This window comes from Antechinus flavipes, chromosome 2 (genome assembly GCF_016432865.1).
Source record: "Antechinus flavipes isolate AdamAnt ecotype Samford, QLD, Australia chromosome 2, AdamAnt_v2, whole genome shotgun sequence".
NCBI lineage: Eukaryota > Metazoa > Chordata > Mammalia > Dasyuromorphia > Dasyuridae > Antechinus > Antechinus flavipes.
Window position 1 is genome coordinate 342,388,333 of NC_067399.1, and position 18,722 is coordinate 342,407,054.

Genomic DNA, 18,722 nt, shown 5'->3' on the forward strand with positions numbered 1-18,722 from the left:
TTTTTTTATATATACTATCATGGTTAAAAGAATTTGTCACTAAGTGGCCCACAGTAAACCTTTCTGTGTTTAGCAAGGCTAGTTCCTCCTCCTCTCCCCCTCCCCCCAAGCAAACAAGTCTGTTGCTGGGGTTATACATAAAGTCTTTCCTTCCACTTGCATAGACTTTGAAAGCTTGGGGTCTTTTTTCATGCCACGATAAGGCAGCAGAATGGGTTTTGTGAAGGCAATATAATATGCCTGTTAGATGTGGAACAGATAGTTGCTGAAGATATGAAAATAAGTATCACTCATAGGGCAGTGGGAAAATTCTTAAGATGTGAGTAGGATACAGCACATTACAAATAGGAAATTATGAGACAGAAATGGAGTATCCTCAAAAAAAGATATCCTCAAAGAAATGTGAAAAAGATGGGATGGTCATATGAAGACCAGAAATAATAGTCAGCTCGTGTGAATTAGTGCTCAAGAAAAAGAGAAGCCCCTTAGCATTTGGTGAATCTAATATGGTCAAATATGGGAAGACAAGAATTGAGAAAGATGTTCAGACTTGAATGGGTTGAGATCTGCGGCATTTCAGGAAATATTCACATCAGTAAGATCTCAAATCATTTGAGTATTAAGAAAAAACTAGGGGCAGCTAGGTGACAGTGGATAGAACACCAGCCTTGGTCAGGAGGACCTGAGTTCAAATGTGGTCTCAGACACAACACTTCTAGCTGTGTGACTTTGGGCAAGTCATTAACTTCAATTGCCTCAGCAAAAAAAAAAAAAAAGAAAAAGAAAACTGGAAATAGGGAAACTAAAAATCTAAGAATCAAGCCAGTGTAATGAATATGGAAGAAGACATAAATGTGAGAGATGATAAAATTGATGAAACTTGGCACTGGAAATTCCTTTTTTTTTTTGTTTAAAAAAAAAAGTTTCTGGGTGCAGAAGAATGACCTATTTCTCTGGGCCGATAAAATTGATGAAACTTGGCACTGGAAATTTTTTTTGTTTAAAAAAAAAGTTTCTGGGTGCAGAAGAATGACCTATTTCTCTGGGCCATGTGCTGCTTAATCTTCAGCATTCAGAGAGAAGAGAACAACCCATCTGGTTATGTGCCTTCCATCATGTCTCCTGCCTGATTTCCAGTGTCCTCTGGGCAGAGTAATGGTGTCTTCCACTCAAATTAATATGCTCATATACCTCATACTTTATACATGCCAGTGATCCTAAATCCCCCTAGATCATCATCCAAACCCCATTACTCATCCCCCACCATCTGATTTCCTTTCTTCAACCCTCTTATCCCATAGCCCCAATCCAAAGACCATCTACCCCTTTTACTCTACCCTCTGAAATGCCTATTCAATAGGCAATAAACCTATTTTCAGATCTCTCTTCCTCCCAACCCCCCACCCAGTGACAGCCTTTCTCTTCACCTTTTCCAGAACTGGTTGCACCTTCAACTCATTCCTTCCCTGCTCATTAGTTGAGGAAGGGAAGTTGGTATATTCCTTGTTCCCCAATGCCACTTCTAATTTTTTCTCTTATTCTATCATTCAATAACCACTTCCTCTTTGCAAAACCTTGGTATTTGTTTTCCACAGATTTAAGTTACTTCCATTCCTTCAAGTTCAGCTTCTGACTCAAAATGTTTTTTCTCCTCACTGACTTCCTTTCATGCTGGAGAACATGTAGTACATAGTGACTCTGTTTCAAACACTCCAGCTATTCAGTTTCTCAAACTCATTTCCCATGATCTACTTTTCCAACTCACCTCACCCACACACAAAGATAGTCATACTTTTGATCTTGCTTTAACCCACATTTTCCATCACCATGTTCCAAGGAATTCTGAAATCCTTTTATTTGATCATAATTTATTGACTTTATGCGCCCCCCTCTCCCTTCCCTCACCAACTTTATTCTGTCCACACTACAACCTTTAATCCCTCAGATCTTCAGTTCTCTACTTCTATTTTAGCCACTTTTCCTCTTTTTCTCTATCTTAACCCTTTAGTGAACCAGTTCAGCTCTACATTGTCTTTTTGAGTCCTTGGTCCCCTTATATTCTGATGGTGCCTTGACAAGCCACAGCTTTGGATCACTCCCACCATCTATCACCTTTGCTCCTACATATATCTTGAACCAAGATGGAGAAAATTACAACCATTCACTGCAGATATGTACATAGTATCAACTGAGTCCTCACTGCAATTAGGTAATCCATATCTCCCTTATCCACTCACTACCTCAATTCGCCACGTGGCTTTTAATCTTTTCATCCTTAAGCCTCTTATGGCACCCCTTTCCCCATTCTCTCAACTGAAAATTTAGCCTCATATTTTACAGAAAAAATTGTAGTTTGCTGTGAGCTTCTGAGCTTTCTCCCCTCTTCCTCATTACTTATATGCTTTCTACCACTGCTCCCCCCCCCCATCACATATGAAGAGATGGCCCTATTCCTTACCAGAACAAATCTTTGTGTCTGCACAAACAATTCCATTCCATTCCATCTTCCAACAGAATTCCCCCTCTGTCATCCCCACTCTCACTTCAATCTCTCCTTATCTACTGGTTCTTTCACCATTGCTATAATATAATATAATGTCTATATCTTCTTCACATTCCTAAAACCCCATTTGATCCTTTTAGGCTCACTAAGTATTGTTGTATATCTCTTCTGCCCATTGTGGCTCAGCTTCTTGAGAATATCTACATCAAGTGCTTTCATTTTCACTCCTCTTGTGATGGATGAAAGATGAATTGACTGAGGAAACAATGGTTCCAGCTTCTGAACAAGTTGATTGATATATTAAGCAATGCATGCCAATTGCATAACAAATTAGGACCAATTGCCTTCTTCAGCTTTGACATTGGACCTCCAATACAGGAAGAGAAAAGATTTTTTTTTTACATTAAAAACAACTTCACATGGTAGTCTCATCAGCTTCCATGGATTTAATTTTCATCTTTCTGCCAATGATTGTTCTGTTGACATTCAATCTTGTATCTGCAACTCCAATCCTAGCCAATTTCAAACTGTCTGTCCAGGAGACAGCTTAAATTTAATATGTCCAAAACTGAACTTATCTTTCCCCCTAAAACCACCTCCATTCCTTATTATTACTGTCAAAGACACCACCATTCTTCCAGACCCCTAGACTTGCAACTAAGGTATTATTCTCAACTTCTTACTATTTTTCAATCTCCATGAGCTGTGGCCAAGGACTGTGGATTTCACCTTTGCAACATCCTTCTTTTTCGCTAATATTGCCACCACCCTCGTGCAGGGCTTCATCACCTCCTACTTGGACTATTGCAATTGCCTGCCTATGAGTCTGCCTGCCATGAGTCTCTCCCCATTCCAGTCCATCCTCCAGCTACCAAAATTATTTTCCTAAAATTCAGGTCAAGCCATGTCACTTCCCTACTCCATAAACTCCAGTGGCTCCCTAATACTTCCAGGATCAAATACAAAATCTTGTTTGGTATTCAAAACCCTTCACAATCTAACCCCACTCCTACCCTTCCAGTCTTTTTATACCTTACTTCCCTGTCATGTACTCTTTTTTTTTTTTTTTTTGATCCAGGGTCATTGACTTCTTAACTATTCCTCAAACAAGACACTCCATCTCTCAGTTCTGGGCATTTTCTCTGGATGGATCCCTGCCTGCAATGTTCTTCCTCTTCTCTGCCTCCTGGCTAACTTGAATTTGTTCAAGTCCCAGTTAAAATCTCACCTTTCACAAGAAGCTTTTCCCAACCTCTCAATTTTAGTGCCTTCACTTTGCTAATTGTTTTCTTTGATTGATTCAATTCAATAAACATTTAAGTGCCCACTATGTGTCAGGCACTGTGCTAAACACTGGAGATATAAAAGAGGCAAAGGACCTTGTGCCAAAGGGGCTTACATTTGGGAGAGAGAACTTGCAAACAAATATAGACAAAACAAGCTCTATGCTAGGTAAATAGCAAGTTAAAAGAGAAGGCACTAGAATAGGGTTTAGGAAAGGCTTCCTGTAGAAAGCGAGATTTTCATTTGGATTTAAGGGAAGTCAGATCAGTAATCAGAATGGAGCAGGGAGATCATTCTGGGCATATGGGACAACCAAAGAGAATGCCAGGAGCAGAGATATGTAGTGTCTTGTTTGTGGAACAGCCAGGAGGTCAGTGTCACTGTGTCACTGAATTAAAGAATACTGATTTGGAAATAAGATGTAAGAAGACTGGAAAGGTAGTGTGAACATGGAAAAATTATAAAAGACTAAACTCCACAAAGAGCATTTTGTATTTGCTCCTGGAAACAATAAGGAGCCACAGGAGTTTGTTAAGGGTGTGTTAGGGGGAGGGAGCGAGGGAGGTGACACGATGAGACCTGCATTTTAGGAAAATCACTTTAGTGATTAAATGGAGAATTGCAATAATCCAGGCGTGAGATGATGAAGCTCTGCACTGTAGTGATGACAGAGGAGTGAAAGGGACATATCTGAGAGATGTTACAAAGTGAAATTGACAGGCCTTGTTATTTAGTAGAGTAACAGTTAGTAAGGAATTGAGAATCACTTGAAAGTTTTGAGCCCAAGTAACTGAAAGGATGGCGCTCGCCTCTCCAGTAATAGGGAAGGTATTAGAGGGGTGAGGACCTGGAAGGTAGGGTTTACGGGGGTAAAGATGAGTTTCATTTTAGATATTTTGAGTTTAAGATATTTATTGGACATTCAATTTGAAATGTCTGAAAGACAATTGAAGATATGAAGTTGGAGGTCAGCAGAAAGTTAAGTAGAACTGGGAATCATCAGCAAAATGGTAATTAAATTGCCATTAAAGGTTGCAATTAAATCCATGAAAGCTGATGAGATAGTAGTATAGAGGCAGAAGAGAAGAGGACCCGGACAATACTCTGAGAGACACCTACAATTGGAGGGTGTGATCTGGAGGAGGTTTCAGCAAAAGAAAGAGGAGTGATCAGACAGCTAGGAGGAGACCATATAACAAGGAGGAAAGAATGATCAGTAATGTTAAAGGCTGAAGAGAGGTCAAGGAGAGCAAAAACTGAGAAAAGGTCATTAGATTAGGCAATTAGATCATTAATAACTTTGGAAAGAGCAATTTTGCAATGATAAAATTGGAAGCCAGATTGTAAGAGAAGAGAATAAGAGGAGACACCTATTGACTGTAACTTTTTTGTGTATGTTTGTTTCCTTGTTTCCTCAATTAAATTGTGAGCTCTATGAGAGAGATTGTCTTTTGATTCTCTTTGTACAAATGCCTGGCATATAATTGGTACTTAATAAATGCACACTGAATTAAGGAGAGGAAAGAGTTAAGGATGATTTTGAGGTTATAATCCTGGACAGTCCAGGGGGGAAAGGTTAGCTTTAGGAATGAAAAATAATCACTTACGTTTTGATTATTTTGATTCTGCCAGCATCAGGATGGAGAGTTCAGGAGAGAGGTGAGGAAATATAAATCTAGGAGTCATCTGCATAGAGATTATTATTAAATCCGTGGGAACCAATGAGATCACTGAGTAAATGGAGAGATGTGGAGCCAGGATAGAGCTTTGAGGTAATAGCCACTCTTGAGGGTAACTGATGGATGATTATCTAGATAATGGTCAGATTGTAGAACCAAGATTGAGCAGTGTCAAAGAAGCCAGGGAGATGAGAGTATTGTGGAGAGGTTCAAAGCTATAGAGCTGAAAGATGACCAAAAAAGCTCTTAAGATTTAGTAAGCAGATTGTTGCTAACCCAGGAGAGATTGGTTACAAAAGAGTGATGTCCAAAGCTCAATTACAGGGCATTGAGAGTGAGTGAGGAAATGAAGGTAATGACTGTAGATAAGTGTAGGAATTTGACAGAGAAAAGGGGAGATATAAGGCTTGAGGGGATGGCAGGGTTAAGGGAAGCTTTTGTTGTTATATTTTAAAAACAGGAAGATTTGGGCATGTCTATAAGCAACAGGAAAAGAATAAGTAGATAAATGAGAAATTTAAGAGAAAATGAGTTATTGGTAGTCTTGCCGATTGCCTGGCCTGGAGTTAGAAATACTCTTCTTTGTAAATTCAGATTTGGTCTCATATACTTACTAGCAGTCTGACCTCTGAGTAAGTTACTTAATTCTGTTTTCCTCAGTTTCCTCAACTGTAAAATGAGCTGGAAAAGGAAATGGCAAATCACTTCAACATCTTTGCCAAGAAATTCCAAACAAAACCATCAAGAATTGGACATGACTGGAAAAGGACTGAATATAAATTATTGCCCTGGTTACTTAACTGCATATTTCATGTGCTAAACAAATAAGGATTTCATCTAATATTACTTGTTCTAGATATTGAATTATATAATTTTCTTTAGAATTAAGATTCTGGTTCTCCTTCTAGAATCCCTTAAGCTTGTTTGTAATTGAAGTAGTATGTGAGAAGTCGTTAAAAATTTTATTGTAATTTACTTGCAGAGGTTTCCAGTGATCAGGAAAAAAGCATGAATAGAAAGAACTGATATCTATATAACAGGATTCCTGCCAAGTAATGGCTGTTTCATTTTTCTGTTTAGAAGTAAATATGGGCTTGGCCAGGATATAAGTTGACAAATCATAACTGCATTCACCAGCCTATGTGGTTGGCACAACCCCACTCCAAAAAGAGCATGTTAAATCCAAATGGAGGTTTGAAGTTTAACACACTTTACTGCACTACCGTGGGACTTTTCTAACTTCCTCACCATGTCCCAATAAGTTCAATATTGGGATAGTGTCTCATCGGTATTGGTATTCTACCTCATCACTACTCTCTGCCTTTCTGATTGGAGGGGGGGTTCATAACTTCATTTAAGGAGACACCTCACTTCAAACATCTCATTATTTCTCACCCAGTTGCATTATTTTGGGATTTCTCTGACTGTCAGATTGGCCTAAATTGTTTATTCATGCTTAATTATGTAAGTCAGATTCAGCTCAAAGTTATATAGTTGACTATTCCAGCTAAGACTACTCCCAAATTCCTAGACATTTTCTGCCAGGCATTTGATGATTTGTTGAGTTTTATTTTATTTTTTCCCTTTTCACATACTTTCATTTCATTTTCATATATATTAAAAATTATATTCATTTAAAAATTTTTGAATTCCAATTCTTTCTCTTCCATCATCCCTTTCTGAGAAGGCAAACAATTTGACATAGGCTGTACATGTGTAGTCATGCAAAACAAATGTCCATATTAGCATATTTGAAAGAAAAAGACCAAAAAGACCCCCAAATCCTAAGAAAATAGAGGAAGTTTAAAAAATGCTTTGATATGCATTCAGACTCTATCAATTCTTTCTTTGAAGATGTATTCATGGCATTTTTTATCATAAGTCCTTCATAATTGTATCATTCTTTTGCCAAGTCATTCATAGTTGAACATTGCTGTTATTGTTATATTGCCGTTATTATGTATAATGCTCTCCTGGTTCTGCTCACTTCACTCAGTATCAGTTCATATAAGTCTTATCAATTTTTTTAATCTTCCTACTAATTATTCTTATAGAACAATAAGTATCCCATTACAATCATTTACCACAACTTGTTCAGCCATTCTCCAATTGATGTGCATTTCTCAATCTCCAATATATATACATCCTTCTTCTCTTTCTTTGATCTCTTTGGGATGCAGACCTAGTAGTAATATTGCTGGATCAAAGGTTATGTATGCACAGCTTTATAGCCCTTTGGGCATAGTTCAGAATTATTCTCCTGAATAGTTGTTTTATTCACAACTCCACAGGCAGTTCATTCATGTCTCAGTTTTTCTGCAATCCCTCCAACATTTGACATTTTCCTTTTCTGTCATATTAGCTAATCTGATAGGTGTGAAGTGGTACTTCAGAGTTGCATTAATTTGCATTTCTCTAATTATTAGTCACTTAGAGCATTTTAAAATATGATTATAAATAGCTTTGACTTCTTTTTCTGAAAACTACTTTTTTATATCTGTTGCCCATTTATCAATCAAAGGATGGTCTTGTTCTTACAGATTTGACTCAATTCTCTACAAATCTGAGAAATAAGGCCTTTATCAGAAAAACTTGCTATTAAAATTCCCTCCCCTCCTTTTTCTGCTTATTTTCTAATCCTGGCTGCATAAGGTGTGTTTATGCAAAATGTTTTAAATTTACCATAATCAAAATTATCCATTTTACTTACTATAATGCATACTCTCTCTCTCTCTCTCTCTCTCTCTCTCTCTCTCTCTCTCTCTCTCTCTCTCTGCGTGTGTGTGTGTGTGTGTGTGTGTGATGCATTTTTTTTCTTCCATAAATCTGACAGGTAAGATATTCCATGCTCCCTAAATTTGTTTATGATATCACCCTTTATGTATAAATCAAGTACCCATCTTGACCCTTTTATATATACAGCATGAGATGTTGATCTATACCTAATTTCTGCCAAACTGCTTTTCAGTTTTCCCAGAAATTTTTTGTCAAACACTGAGTTCTTGTCCCAAAAGCTTGGATCTTGAGGTTTATCAAACACTAGATGATTGTAGTTATTTATTACTGCGTATTGTGTAACAAATTTATTCCACTGATCCATCAGATTGTTTTGATTATGGACATTTTGTAATAATGTTAGTCTACATTCCTTCACATCTTCTCAATGATTCTCTGGGTAGTCTTAACCTTTTATTCTTCCATATAAATTTTGTCATTATTTGTTCTAGCCCTATAAAATAATTTTTGATAGTTTGATTAGTATACATTAAGATAGATTACATTACATTATATATTATATACAGTATAATAAATACACTAAGGTAGAATTGTCATTTTTTATTATATTGGCTTGATCTAATCATGAACAATTAATATTTCTCCAATTGTTTAGATCCGACTTTATTTGTATGAAAAGTATTTTATAATTGGATTCATATAATTCCTGGGTTGTCTTGGCAGGTAGATTCTCAAGTATTTCATATTGTCTACAGTATTTTAAAATGGAATTTTTCTTTCTATCCCTTCCTACTGAATTTTATTGGTAATATAGAGAAGTACTGATTATTTATATGTTACCATATAATGGTAACATAGAGAAGTACCTATGATTATATATTATATAAAATAGGCTTATTTTATAACCTGCAATTTTGCTGAAATTGTTAATTATTTCAACTAGTTTTTTAATTGATTCTTTAACTACAGCATCATATCATCTGCAAAGAGTGATAGTTTTGTTTCCTCACTGCCTATCCTAATTCTTTTAATTTCTTTATAGTGAATAATAGTGGTGATAACAAAAATATCCTTGCTTTATCCTTAATGTCATTGGGAAGACTTTTAGCTTTTTCCCATTACAGATGCTTCTCTGGAGTATTATATTTTTGAAAGTCAGATATACTTGCTAATGATTTATAGATTAAATAATACTTATCATTTTAAGGAAATTTGCATTTATTTCTTGTGTTTTTCAGTGTTTTTAATAGGAATGAGTGTTGTATTATGTCAAAAGCTTTTTCTTCATCTATTGAAAGAATCATTGTTTTTGGTGGTTTTGTTATTGATATAGTCAATTGTTCTGAAAGTTTTTCTAACATTAGACCACTCCTATATTCCTGGCATAAATACTACCTGGTCATAATGTATGATTTTTGTGATATATTCTATAATCTCCTTGCTAGTGTTATTTATTTTAAATTTTTTGCATTAATATTCATTAGGGAAATTGGTCTATAGTTTTTCTTTCTGTTTTTGTTCTTCATGGTTTAAGTATCAGTACCATATTTGTGTCAAAAAGCACTTGGTTAGACTCCTTCTTTGTCTATTTTTCCAAATAATTTGTGTAGTTTTAAATTTTTATTTGGTAGAATTCACCTATGAATCCATCTGGTGCTGGGGGTGTTTTCTGAGAGACACCACTTGTGGTTTGTTTAATTTCTTTTTCCTAAGATAGGATTATTTAAGTATATTATTTCTTCTTCTATTAATCTGGGTAATTTATAGTTTTGCGAATATTTACCCATTTTCTGTAACTGTCAGATTTATCAACATTAATTGGGCAAAAAGGCCCCAAATAATTGCTTTAATTTCCTCTTCACTGGTAGTAAATTTACTCCTTTCATTTTTAATGCTGGCAATTTGTTTTTCTGCTTTCTTTTTTAAAATCAAATTAACCAATGGTTTGTCTATTTTTTTTTGTTTTGTTTTGTTTTAATAAAACCAGCTTCTAGTTTTACTTGTTTAGTTTTTTTCTTACTCTCGATTTTATTAATCTTTCCTTTGATTTTCAGGATTTCCAGCTTGGTGTTTAATTGATGATTTTTCATTTCTTCTGCCCAATTCATATATCTCCTCTTTAATCTATTTTATTGATATAAACATTTAGAAATGATAGTTAAAACATTTTTAATAGGAATGGATGTTGTTTTATGTCAGAAGCTTTTTCTTCATCTATTGAGAGAAGCATTTGATTCCTCTAGGCACCCTTCTTCTTTTATATGAGACAGCCTACCCCGATTTTGCCTCTCCTTTCCCCCTTCTCCCAATGCATCCCTCTTTCTTGCCTTTTAATTTTATTTTTTTGAAATCATCCAATCATAGTCAACTCACATCCATGCCCTCTGTTTATATATATTCCTTCTAACTGCACCTGAAAAATGATAAAGTTCTTAGGAGTTACAAGTATCATCTTCTTAATGTACGATGTAAAACATTTAACTTTATTGCATCCCTTATGATTTCTTTTTCAAGCCTTTTATGCTTCTCTGGAATCTTATATTTTTGAAAGTCAGATTTACTCTTTAGCTCTGCTCTTTCCATTGGGAATGCTTGAAAGATCTCTATGTTATTAAATATCCACTCTCTCCTCTCCCCACTCCCCAAAGATTATATTCAGTTTTGCTGTGTAGCTTTTTCTTGATTTTAATCCTAGTTCCTTTGCTCTCTGATCTATCTCATTCCAACTTCTCCTATCCTTTAAAGTAGGAGCTGCTTAATCTTGTCTTATTTTAACTGTGACTCCATTTCTTGTTTTTTTTTTTAACATGGCCTTCAGGTAGTCCAGTAATTATTAAATTATCTCTCTTCAGTCTGTTTTCCATGTCACTTGGTTTTCCAAAAAGATAGTTCACATTTCTTCTATTTTTTAAATTCTTTTGACTTTGGTTTGTTTCTTGATGCCTCGTGGTATCATTAGCTTCCACTTACCCAATTCTAATTTTTAAGGAATTATTTTCTTCAGTGAGTTTTTGTACCTCCTTTTCCATTTGGCCACATCTGCTTTTTAAGGTGTTATTTAGTAGTTTTTGTGCCTTCTTTATCAAGTTATTAAGTCTCTTTTCATGATTTTTGGTCTCACTCTCAGCTTATTTGATTGTTCAAATCCTTTTTTGAGTTCTTGTAGGAATTCTTTTTGTGTACCTTTGACTAATTCATATTTTCTTTGAAGTGTTGCAAGTAGCTGTTTTGACTTTGCTATCTTTTTCTGAGTTTGTGTGTTGATCTTTTCTATCACCATAGTAACTTTCAATGGTCAGATATTTCTTTTGTTCGTATTTCTAACCTGTTTCTTGACTTATAACTCTGTGTTAAAAAGTCAACTTTGCTTCTGGGATAAAAGGAGCACCATCCCAAACTTCAGACTTACAGCTGTTTTTAGAAATAGATTTGAGAGTCTATAATTTTTTGGTTCTTCCAAGGTAGTATTAGCTAAGGAGAGATGTGGTCACTGCTCTTCTGGCTTATGCTCTAATCTGTGAATGACCAGAAACACTCTTCTGCCATCATAAGTGCTAGTGAGCTAGTGCTAACAGAAGTCACTGGGACTGGGACTTGGAACTTCCCAGGAGCAATACAAAAAAGTTCTGTATCCAGTCTATAATGTCTTTCTGACCAGTTGTCTGACCTTTTTACTATCTATGGGTTAAGAGCTCCCAAATTTTCTGCTGCTATCACTGTTGAACTGTTTCCAAAACCTGCTCTTGATACCCCAACATGCATGGTCTTCTTTGGCTCCAAGTCTAATCAGTGCCCCACTGGGACAAACTTTTCCTATCAACCTCCCAAATTGTCCTGGGTTGGAAAATTTTTCATCTTTTTCACTTGTCACCCTGACTGTTTGTTGGTTCTACCACTCTTATAATTTGATTTGAGATATAAACTCTGTGCAAACTCAAGTTGTAGACTCAAATGAACAACTCAAAGAACATAACTCCCATTTGTTTTCTTGTCTACCTTTTCCATGGTGTAAGATCAAAGAAACAAACAAAAAGTGAAACTTCAGGAGGCCCAGGTTGCTCTATTGCACTGAACTCATGCATCCTATCTGATATTTTATCCCTCGAGAAGCTCTTTTTGCAATAAGAGTCATTGGCCATTTGAATTCACTAGCACTGATCCTGCTTCTCATTTTGCTTAATAACTGATATTTACATAGCACTTGGAGATTTTCAAAGCCCTTCTGAGCATGGTAAGAGCCTTGTTTAATTCTTTCTGAATTAGCAGAACAAAGGTACTATTTTTTAGCTGTGTTAATTTTATCTCTACAATCCAACATCTGTGGTAACACAAATGTTCCTATTTTTTCCATCATTAAGTTTTTTTTTCTTTCCTTACATGTATTCATAAAAGTGAATTAAAGTGAATAAAATTATTTGTTTTTAAGGGTAGAGAGATTTGAGCATATTTGTGGTAGCAATTTGTAGCAGGGAAAGGCACCAATGTGCTCCCTTAAGACTATATTTAAAAAAAGCTTTATGGGGGGAAAAAAAGGTGGTATTGTGAAAAAACTTTAAGGACCATAAGTAAAGACAGTGCTTAAGCCAGTCATTGTATTTATAAAGACAATAGTAATGTAGTTAGGGGGCCATAATACAATTATAATTACTGCACAATACAAAATCTCTATTAGAAATTAGTCAGTGTGGAGGTAAAAATAATGAATATTATCTGTCTTGGATATTTCAATTATACCTAGTGACTAAGACTGTTATTGATTGCATCCACTCGATACTTTACAAATATCTCATTTGAGTCTTACCACCTAAGGGGATAAAAAGCTACTTACTATCCCCATTTTACAGCTGAGAAAACAGAGGCAGACATAAGTTAAGTGTCTTGCCCAAGGTCACCCAAGTAGAATGTGCCTTCTGCTACTCCTTCCTCCTTTATTCCTATCTCACATGATGAAGTAGCCTTAGTCTTTCCCTAGTTTACCCCCTAAGTTAATCAGTTCCCTTGGATGGGACACCACTGTCTATTGGTTTTCCTCCTGTCTGACTGTTCCTTCTCTGTTGCCATCGTTAAATCCTCATCCAGATTGTGCCCTCTAATTATAGGGGTCCCTCAGTCTTCTATCCTGGGCCCTCTTTTTTCCTTCCTCTGTACAACTTCACTTGGTGATCTCATCATTCTTCTTCCATGAATTTACTTCCCATCTCCATGCTGATCATTCCCAAAAGTATGTGTCCTGTTTCAAGCTCTCTCTGCTAGGAGTTCCAATCTTATATCTACTGACTTTCAGATCTCAAACTGAATGTCCTTTGGATTCATTTTGAAACTCATTCTCTTTCCCCAAACTCTCCCTCCTCCTCACTTTCTTATTATTGTATAGGGCAACACCATCCTCTTGGTACCTCAGGCATCCAAGCCAGGAGTCAACCTCAATTCTTTCCTCTGAATCACTCGTCAGATAGTGTCTCCTCAATATGCCTTCTTTTTAACTCTGACACTGCCACTACCATGGTGCAGACCCTCACACCTAGATTATTACAGCAATCTGCTGGTGGGTCTGTCTGCCTCAAATCTCTCCCTACTCCAGTCCATTTTCTATTCAGCCACTAAAGGGATTTCCTAAATTTTCCATCCAGTCTTGTTACACTTTACTCTCCAAGATACTGGCCCTACTTGCTCCACGAACAAGACACTCCATCTCTCAACTCTGGGCACTCTTTCTAGCTGTTTCCCATGCCTCGAATGCTCCCTCCTCCACTCTGCACCTACATGGCTTCTTTAAGTTCCAACTAAAATCTCACCTTCTTATAGGAAGCCTCCTGAATCACTCTTAATTCCAATGCCTTCCTCCTATTAATTGCTTCCTATTTATGTTGTAGATAAATAATTTTTTTCTATATTTGTTTGCATGTTGTCTCACATTAAATTGTAAGTTCTTTAAAAGTAGAGATTCCTTGATTTTTTTCTTTTTTTTTAAATAGCTTTTTATATTTCTAAATATATGCAATGATAGTTTTCAGCATTCACTCCTGCAGATTTTCCAAATTTTTCTCCCTCATCCCCACCCTCCCTGGACAACAAGCAATCTGATACAGACTAAACATGTTTTGGCCTCTTTTTGTATTCCCAGCACTTAACATAGTATCTGACACTTATTAGGCACATAATAAATATTTATTGATTGAAAATGTCTGAAGTCAGATTTGAACTTGAATCTTCCTTATTCCAAACCCAACATAATCAATCATGAGACCAGCTACTTAGATAGAAGACCTATTGCCAATATCTTGAACAAAATACCAGATATTCGCCTATATCAGTCCATCCTGAAGTCAGCACATTATTTTAGGACTTCTTATAACAACACTTTTAATGCTACTTTTTATAAATGTATATACATTTAATGCTATAAAATTTTGCTTTCCATGGCACATAGGTATTTATTTTGTGGAATCAGATTCTTTGACTTTCAGCAAACTTCTGGTAAATGTGTTGGAAAGTGCATTTTCCAATCTTGCCTATTAAGTAACAATGTTTTTTTCTCCTAACTCTATGGGAGTGTTGGGGGCTAGAAAAATCTTTTTAATATTGAAAAGAGGGGGAATTGAGCTAACCTTTGAAAAATGGGTAGTAATTTTAGACCAATTGAATCTGAAAAAATGCGGCTCCAAGGTCGGGAAAGCATGAAAAAAGGACCTTGGAGATTCATATCAAGGCCTTAGTTGACTTGCAATAAATCTGCTTTTTGTAGAACTGGTATGTTTCTTTCTAGAGAATAGAAACACTTCCCCTTGGCATTAGGAACAAGGTTAAAAGTTCTAAATTCCTTGCCACTACTCTCTTGTTCTTCTATTTCAGTCTATAAGTATTGTTGCCATATACTAGCTAATAACAAATCAACTTCAAGAGAGATTCATCTCACTCCAGATGTGTGTAATTAAGCTTCAGTCTATACAAGATAATTCTAATAAATCACTCCTAACAACCATTCAGGAGGAATCCATTTTTTAATTTCAATTATTGATCATTTCCCCCTAAAGCCTTTCTGAACTCCAATTTTCTGTGTTTGGCTTTATTGTTATTGGACTTATGCCAGGTCCTTAGACCTATTTCCATGATAGTTTTTGTTCCAGTTTGTAGTCTCTTGTATTACTCAAATAACTTAAGTTGTTTTACCCTTCCTATTTCTCTGTTGTAGGACATTACATATTAGATTTATGGGAGCCACATGATGGAGAAACTACAAATAATTTTTCGTATCCTCCACCTTTTGTGCTTGTTTTCCTAAAGGGGAAAAAAAAAGTAGTCAGTCAGGTTAACTGCTGCATTTTCATATTTTCACTCTTCCAAAAGGAATTGATTCTTTTGGCAACAGCTTGAGAGGGAGTAACTACTAAGCACTAAGTAAACCACTTACTAATCCAGTATACTAGATTCTGCAAAGAACTTATTGCTGTTTTTGTAGACCTTGGAATGGGAGCTGTAGGTTTGGAGGTATGGGAGATCAATACTGTAAGCCTCATTTGGAAACTGAAGTTCAAAGCTGTAAAACAATTTGCTGATAAACATCATTTGGTCTAAGTGAAAAAACAATCTGCTCCAGGAGGAGAATTTTCTACCCCATGATTTACAATATATCTTATCCATTTCAAAGCATCACATCTATTGTCTTGCTAGTCTGTATCTTATTGGATACCCAGCTCCCTTTACCTAAGACACATACTATGAGTTTAACTAGTAAAACTAACTGCCAGAAATGTAGCTAGTTTAGCTAAGGTCATAGATGGAGAGGGGCAGAATAGGGGGAAGAAAATGGCCCTTAAGGGATTTGTTGGTGCTCACTATCCCTGTGTTTCCTTATTTTCCAGAGGTCTGTGCCATTACAATGCATCCCTATTCTTTCAGTTGGTACTTGGCTGCCACCAACAAACTTTAGTACCCATGATTACTAGTACCCATGATAACCCTTTATCAAGGCCACCATTTTTTATTCCTTCAGGGACAATACTCTGGGGAATGATCAATCATTGTCTTTCCTAATACAACTGCATCCTCATCTTTTGTTTAGAAACTGCCACTTCTGACCCTCCCTCCCAACACATATATCCAAAACCCCAAAACCTCACCTATTTTTGTTTTAAAGTGAGAAATTCCTTGTTACAACTCTGACAGGAATCCTAAGATTTAGAATTGGAAGGGACCATAGATCATTTTTCATTTCATAAAGGAAGAAACCAATATTTAGAGGGAATTAAGAGGTTTATTCAGAGCAGGAATTTAAAATTAGATTCTTAAATCTCTTTCTATTGGAGCACTTGCTATCATGCTGAACTCGAGCAATATTTATATCTGCTGGTGGAACAGTCTATAGCCCATTCTCCATATAGTTGGAAAAGCCTTCATCAACCATCTAATGAAATTCTTGTAATTCAAGAGTAAGAACTTCATAGATTCTATATAGCTGTGTGACTGATGCTCAGGAAAATTTTATGGAATAATGAGGAAAGCATGGTAAGTGCTTCTAATATCCTGTTACTCTGTCCCAAATGCATTGATTCCTTGAATGCACATAACTTTCCAGGACACTGCTAATTTTATTCTTCCTAAACGCTAGAGTTCCTATAGTAATAATAATTAATAATGACAATAGCATTTACATAGCACTTATTTTATGCCAGGCACAGTGCTAAGCACTTTAACAAATACTATCTTATTTGATCCTTTCAAAAACTCAGGGTAATAGATGCTATTACTATCCCCATTTTGCAGCTGAGAAAACTCAGGCTAATGGAGGCACTTATTATACTTATCTTGTACAATAAATACTATTGTATATATCTTGTATATTTTTTATAGGTGAATGCCATCTCTATGCCTAGTTTTTTCTCCACAGTAGAAGGGAACTGGAAGATAGTGATTTTTTGTTTTCATCTTTGTATCCCCAATGCATATAAGCACACAATAGATGCTTAAAAACCCTTTTTTATTTAACTATAAAACGTATGCTACAAGTGGTAGGATCAGATTAGATATAATCATTTTCTCTTAGTAGATTATTAACATGTTAAATATATATGTGGTGTGTGTGTTTAAATATAGATATATGTATACATATGTACATGTATACATATATTTATATGTAATATATATTTGGTAAGGCAATTGAGGTTAAATGACTTGCCCAGGATCACATAGCTAGTAAGTCTTAAGTATCTGAGACTGGATTTGAAGTCAGGACTTCTTACTCCAGGGTGGGTGCTCTGTCCACTATGATATCCAACTGCCCCAAGTATGTAAATATTATTGCTTATATCATATCATATCATATCATACCATATTATTTATTATAGTGAAGATTTTCCCCATTAACTCATCAGTGACTGTCTGAATATGTGATGTTTTACTAAATTCTGCAAAGTTCCTTAGTCTTGACCTGTAATATCCTTAGCCCTGAATGCCCTCCCTTGCTGGTTCCTTCTTCTTAATTATGTAGGCTCTTCTACTAGTATCCTCCCTTTTATTTTTCAATAATAGGAGACCTTCTGACAGAAAATAACTGATTTTTCAAGAACATATTCAAGAAAAAATAACTTAACCCAACTTGCCATCTGTCAATTTTATTTGTATAGTATTTTGCACTTTGGGTTGAGAGTTGGACTAGAATAATGATTTGTAATCAGTAAAAATGAGGTGAATAAAATAGATAAGGAATCTATCTTGATAGACAGATCAAGAGATAAGGAATACAAAGTACTTTCTCTAGACAAAACTCTTTCATAAAGCTATCTCTGAAATAAATATATGAAAAATAGGATACAGCTCAATAAGGAAAATAGAAACCTAAATTCCATTTCTAAAACAACTGCTAATTTTGCTATGATTTTAACTTTCAAAGAACAGTGAATAAGAACATTACATTCAGGTTTGAATGCCACACATTAGGTGGAACAATTTATAAGTCATTCAGGTTCCTGAGATTCATTAAGAGTAGTGAAGGATCTGCCAACCATCTCATTTAAAGAATGGTTGATAGATCTGAAGATGATGGAACTGAAGAAGAAAAATGATAGTAATCTTTTATTTTAAGGAATAAAATATATAAAGAGGAAATTTATTTGATAATTGTCTTGTGCTCAGAACCCCATTCTACGGCATTAGGGCGGGAGTTTTCTGTGATGTTAAGTGAATCCCTAGTTTCCAATTGCAGAATGAGAAATCAGTTAGATGTCTGATTAGAGTTTTGAAGGATTGTGGAAAAAAGCAAAAGCTTTTGAGCAAAAGTCAAGATTTAGCACATGGATTTAGTCTACAATATGTCAGAAATTGGGTCAAGGGTCAATTTGAAGCCAGGTAATCATAGATCAGGTATTTTAGTCATTGTGGGAATCTAGCCCCTACCTTTCTATCCTTCCAGATAAGTCTTTTCTACCACCCATATGGGAGACAGGACAGATGATACTTGTTATCATGAGTGGGGTGGAGGCAGAGGTAGAACTCAACAAAGTGGCCAATGTTTCAGGTAGATA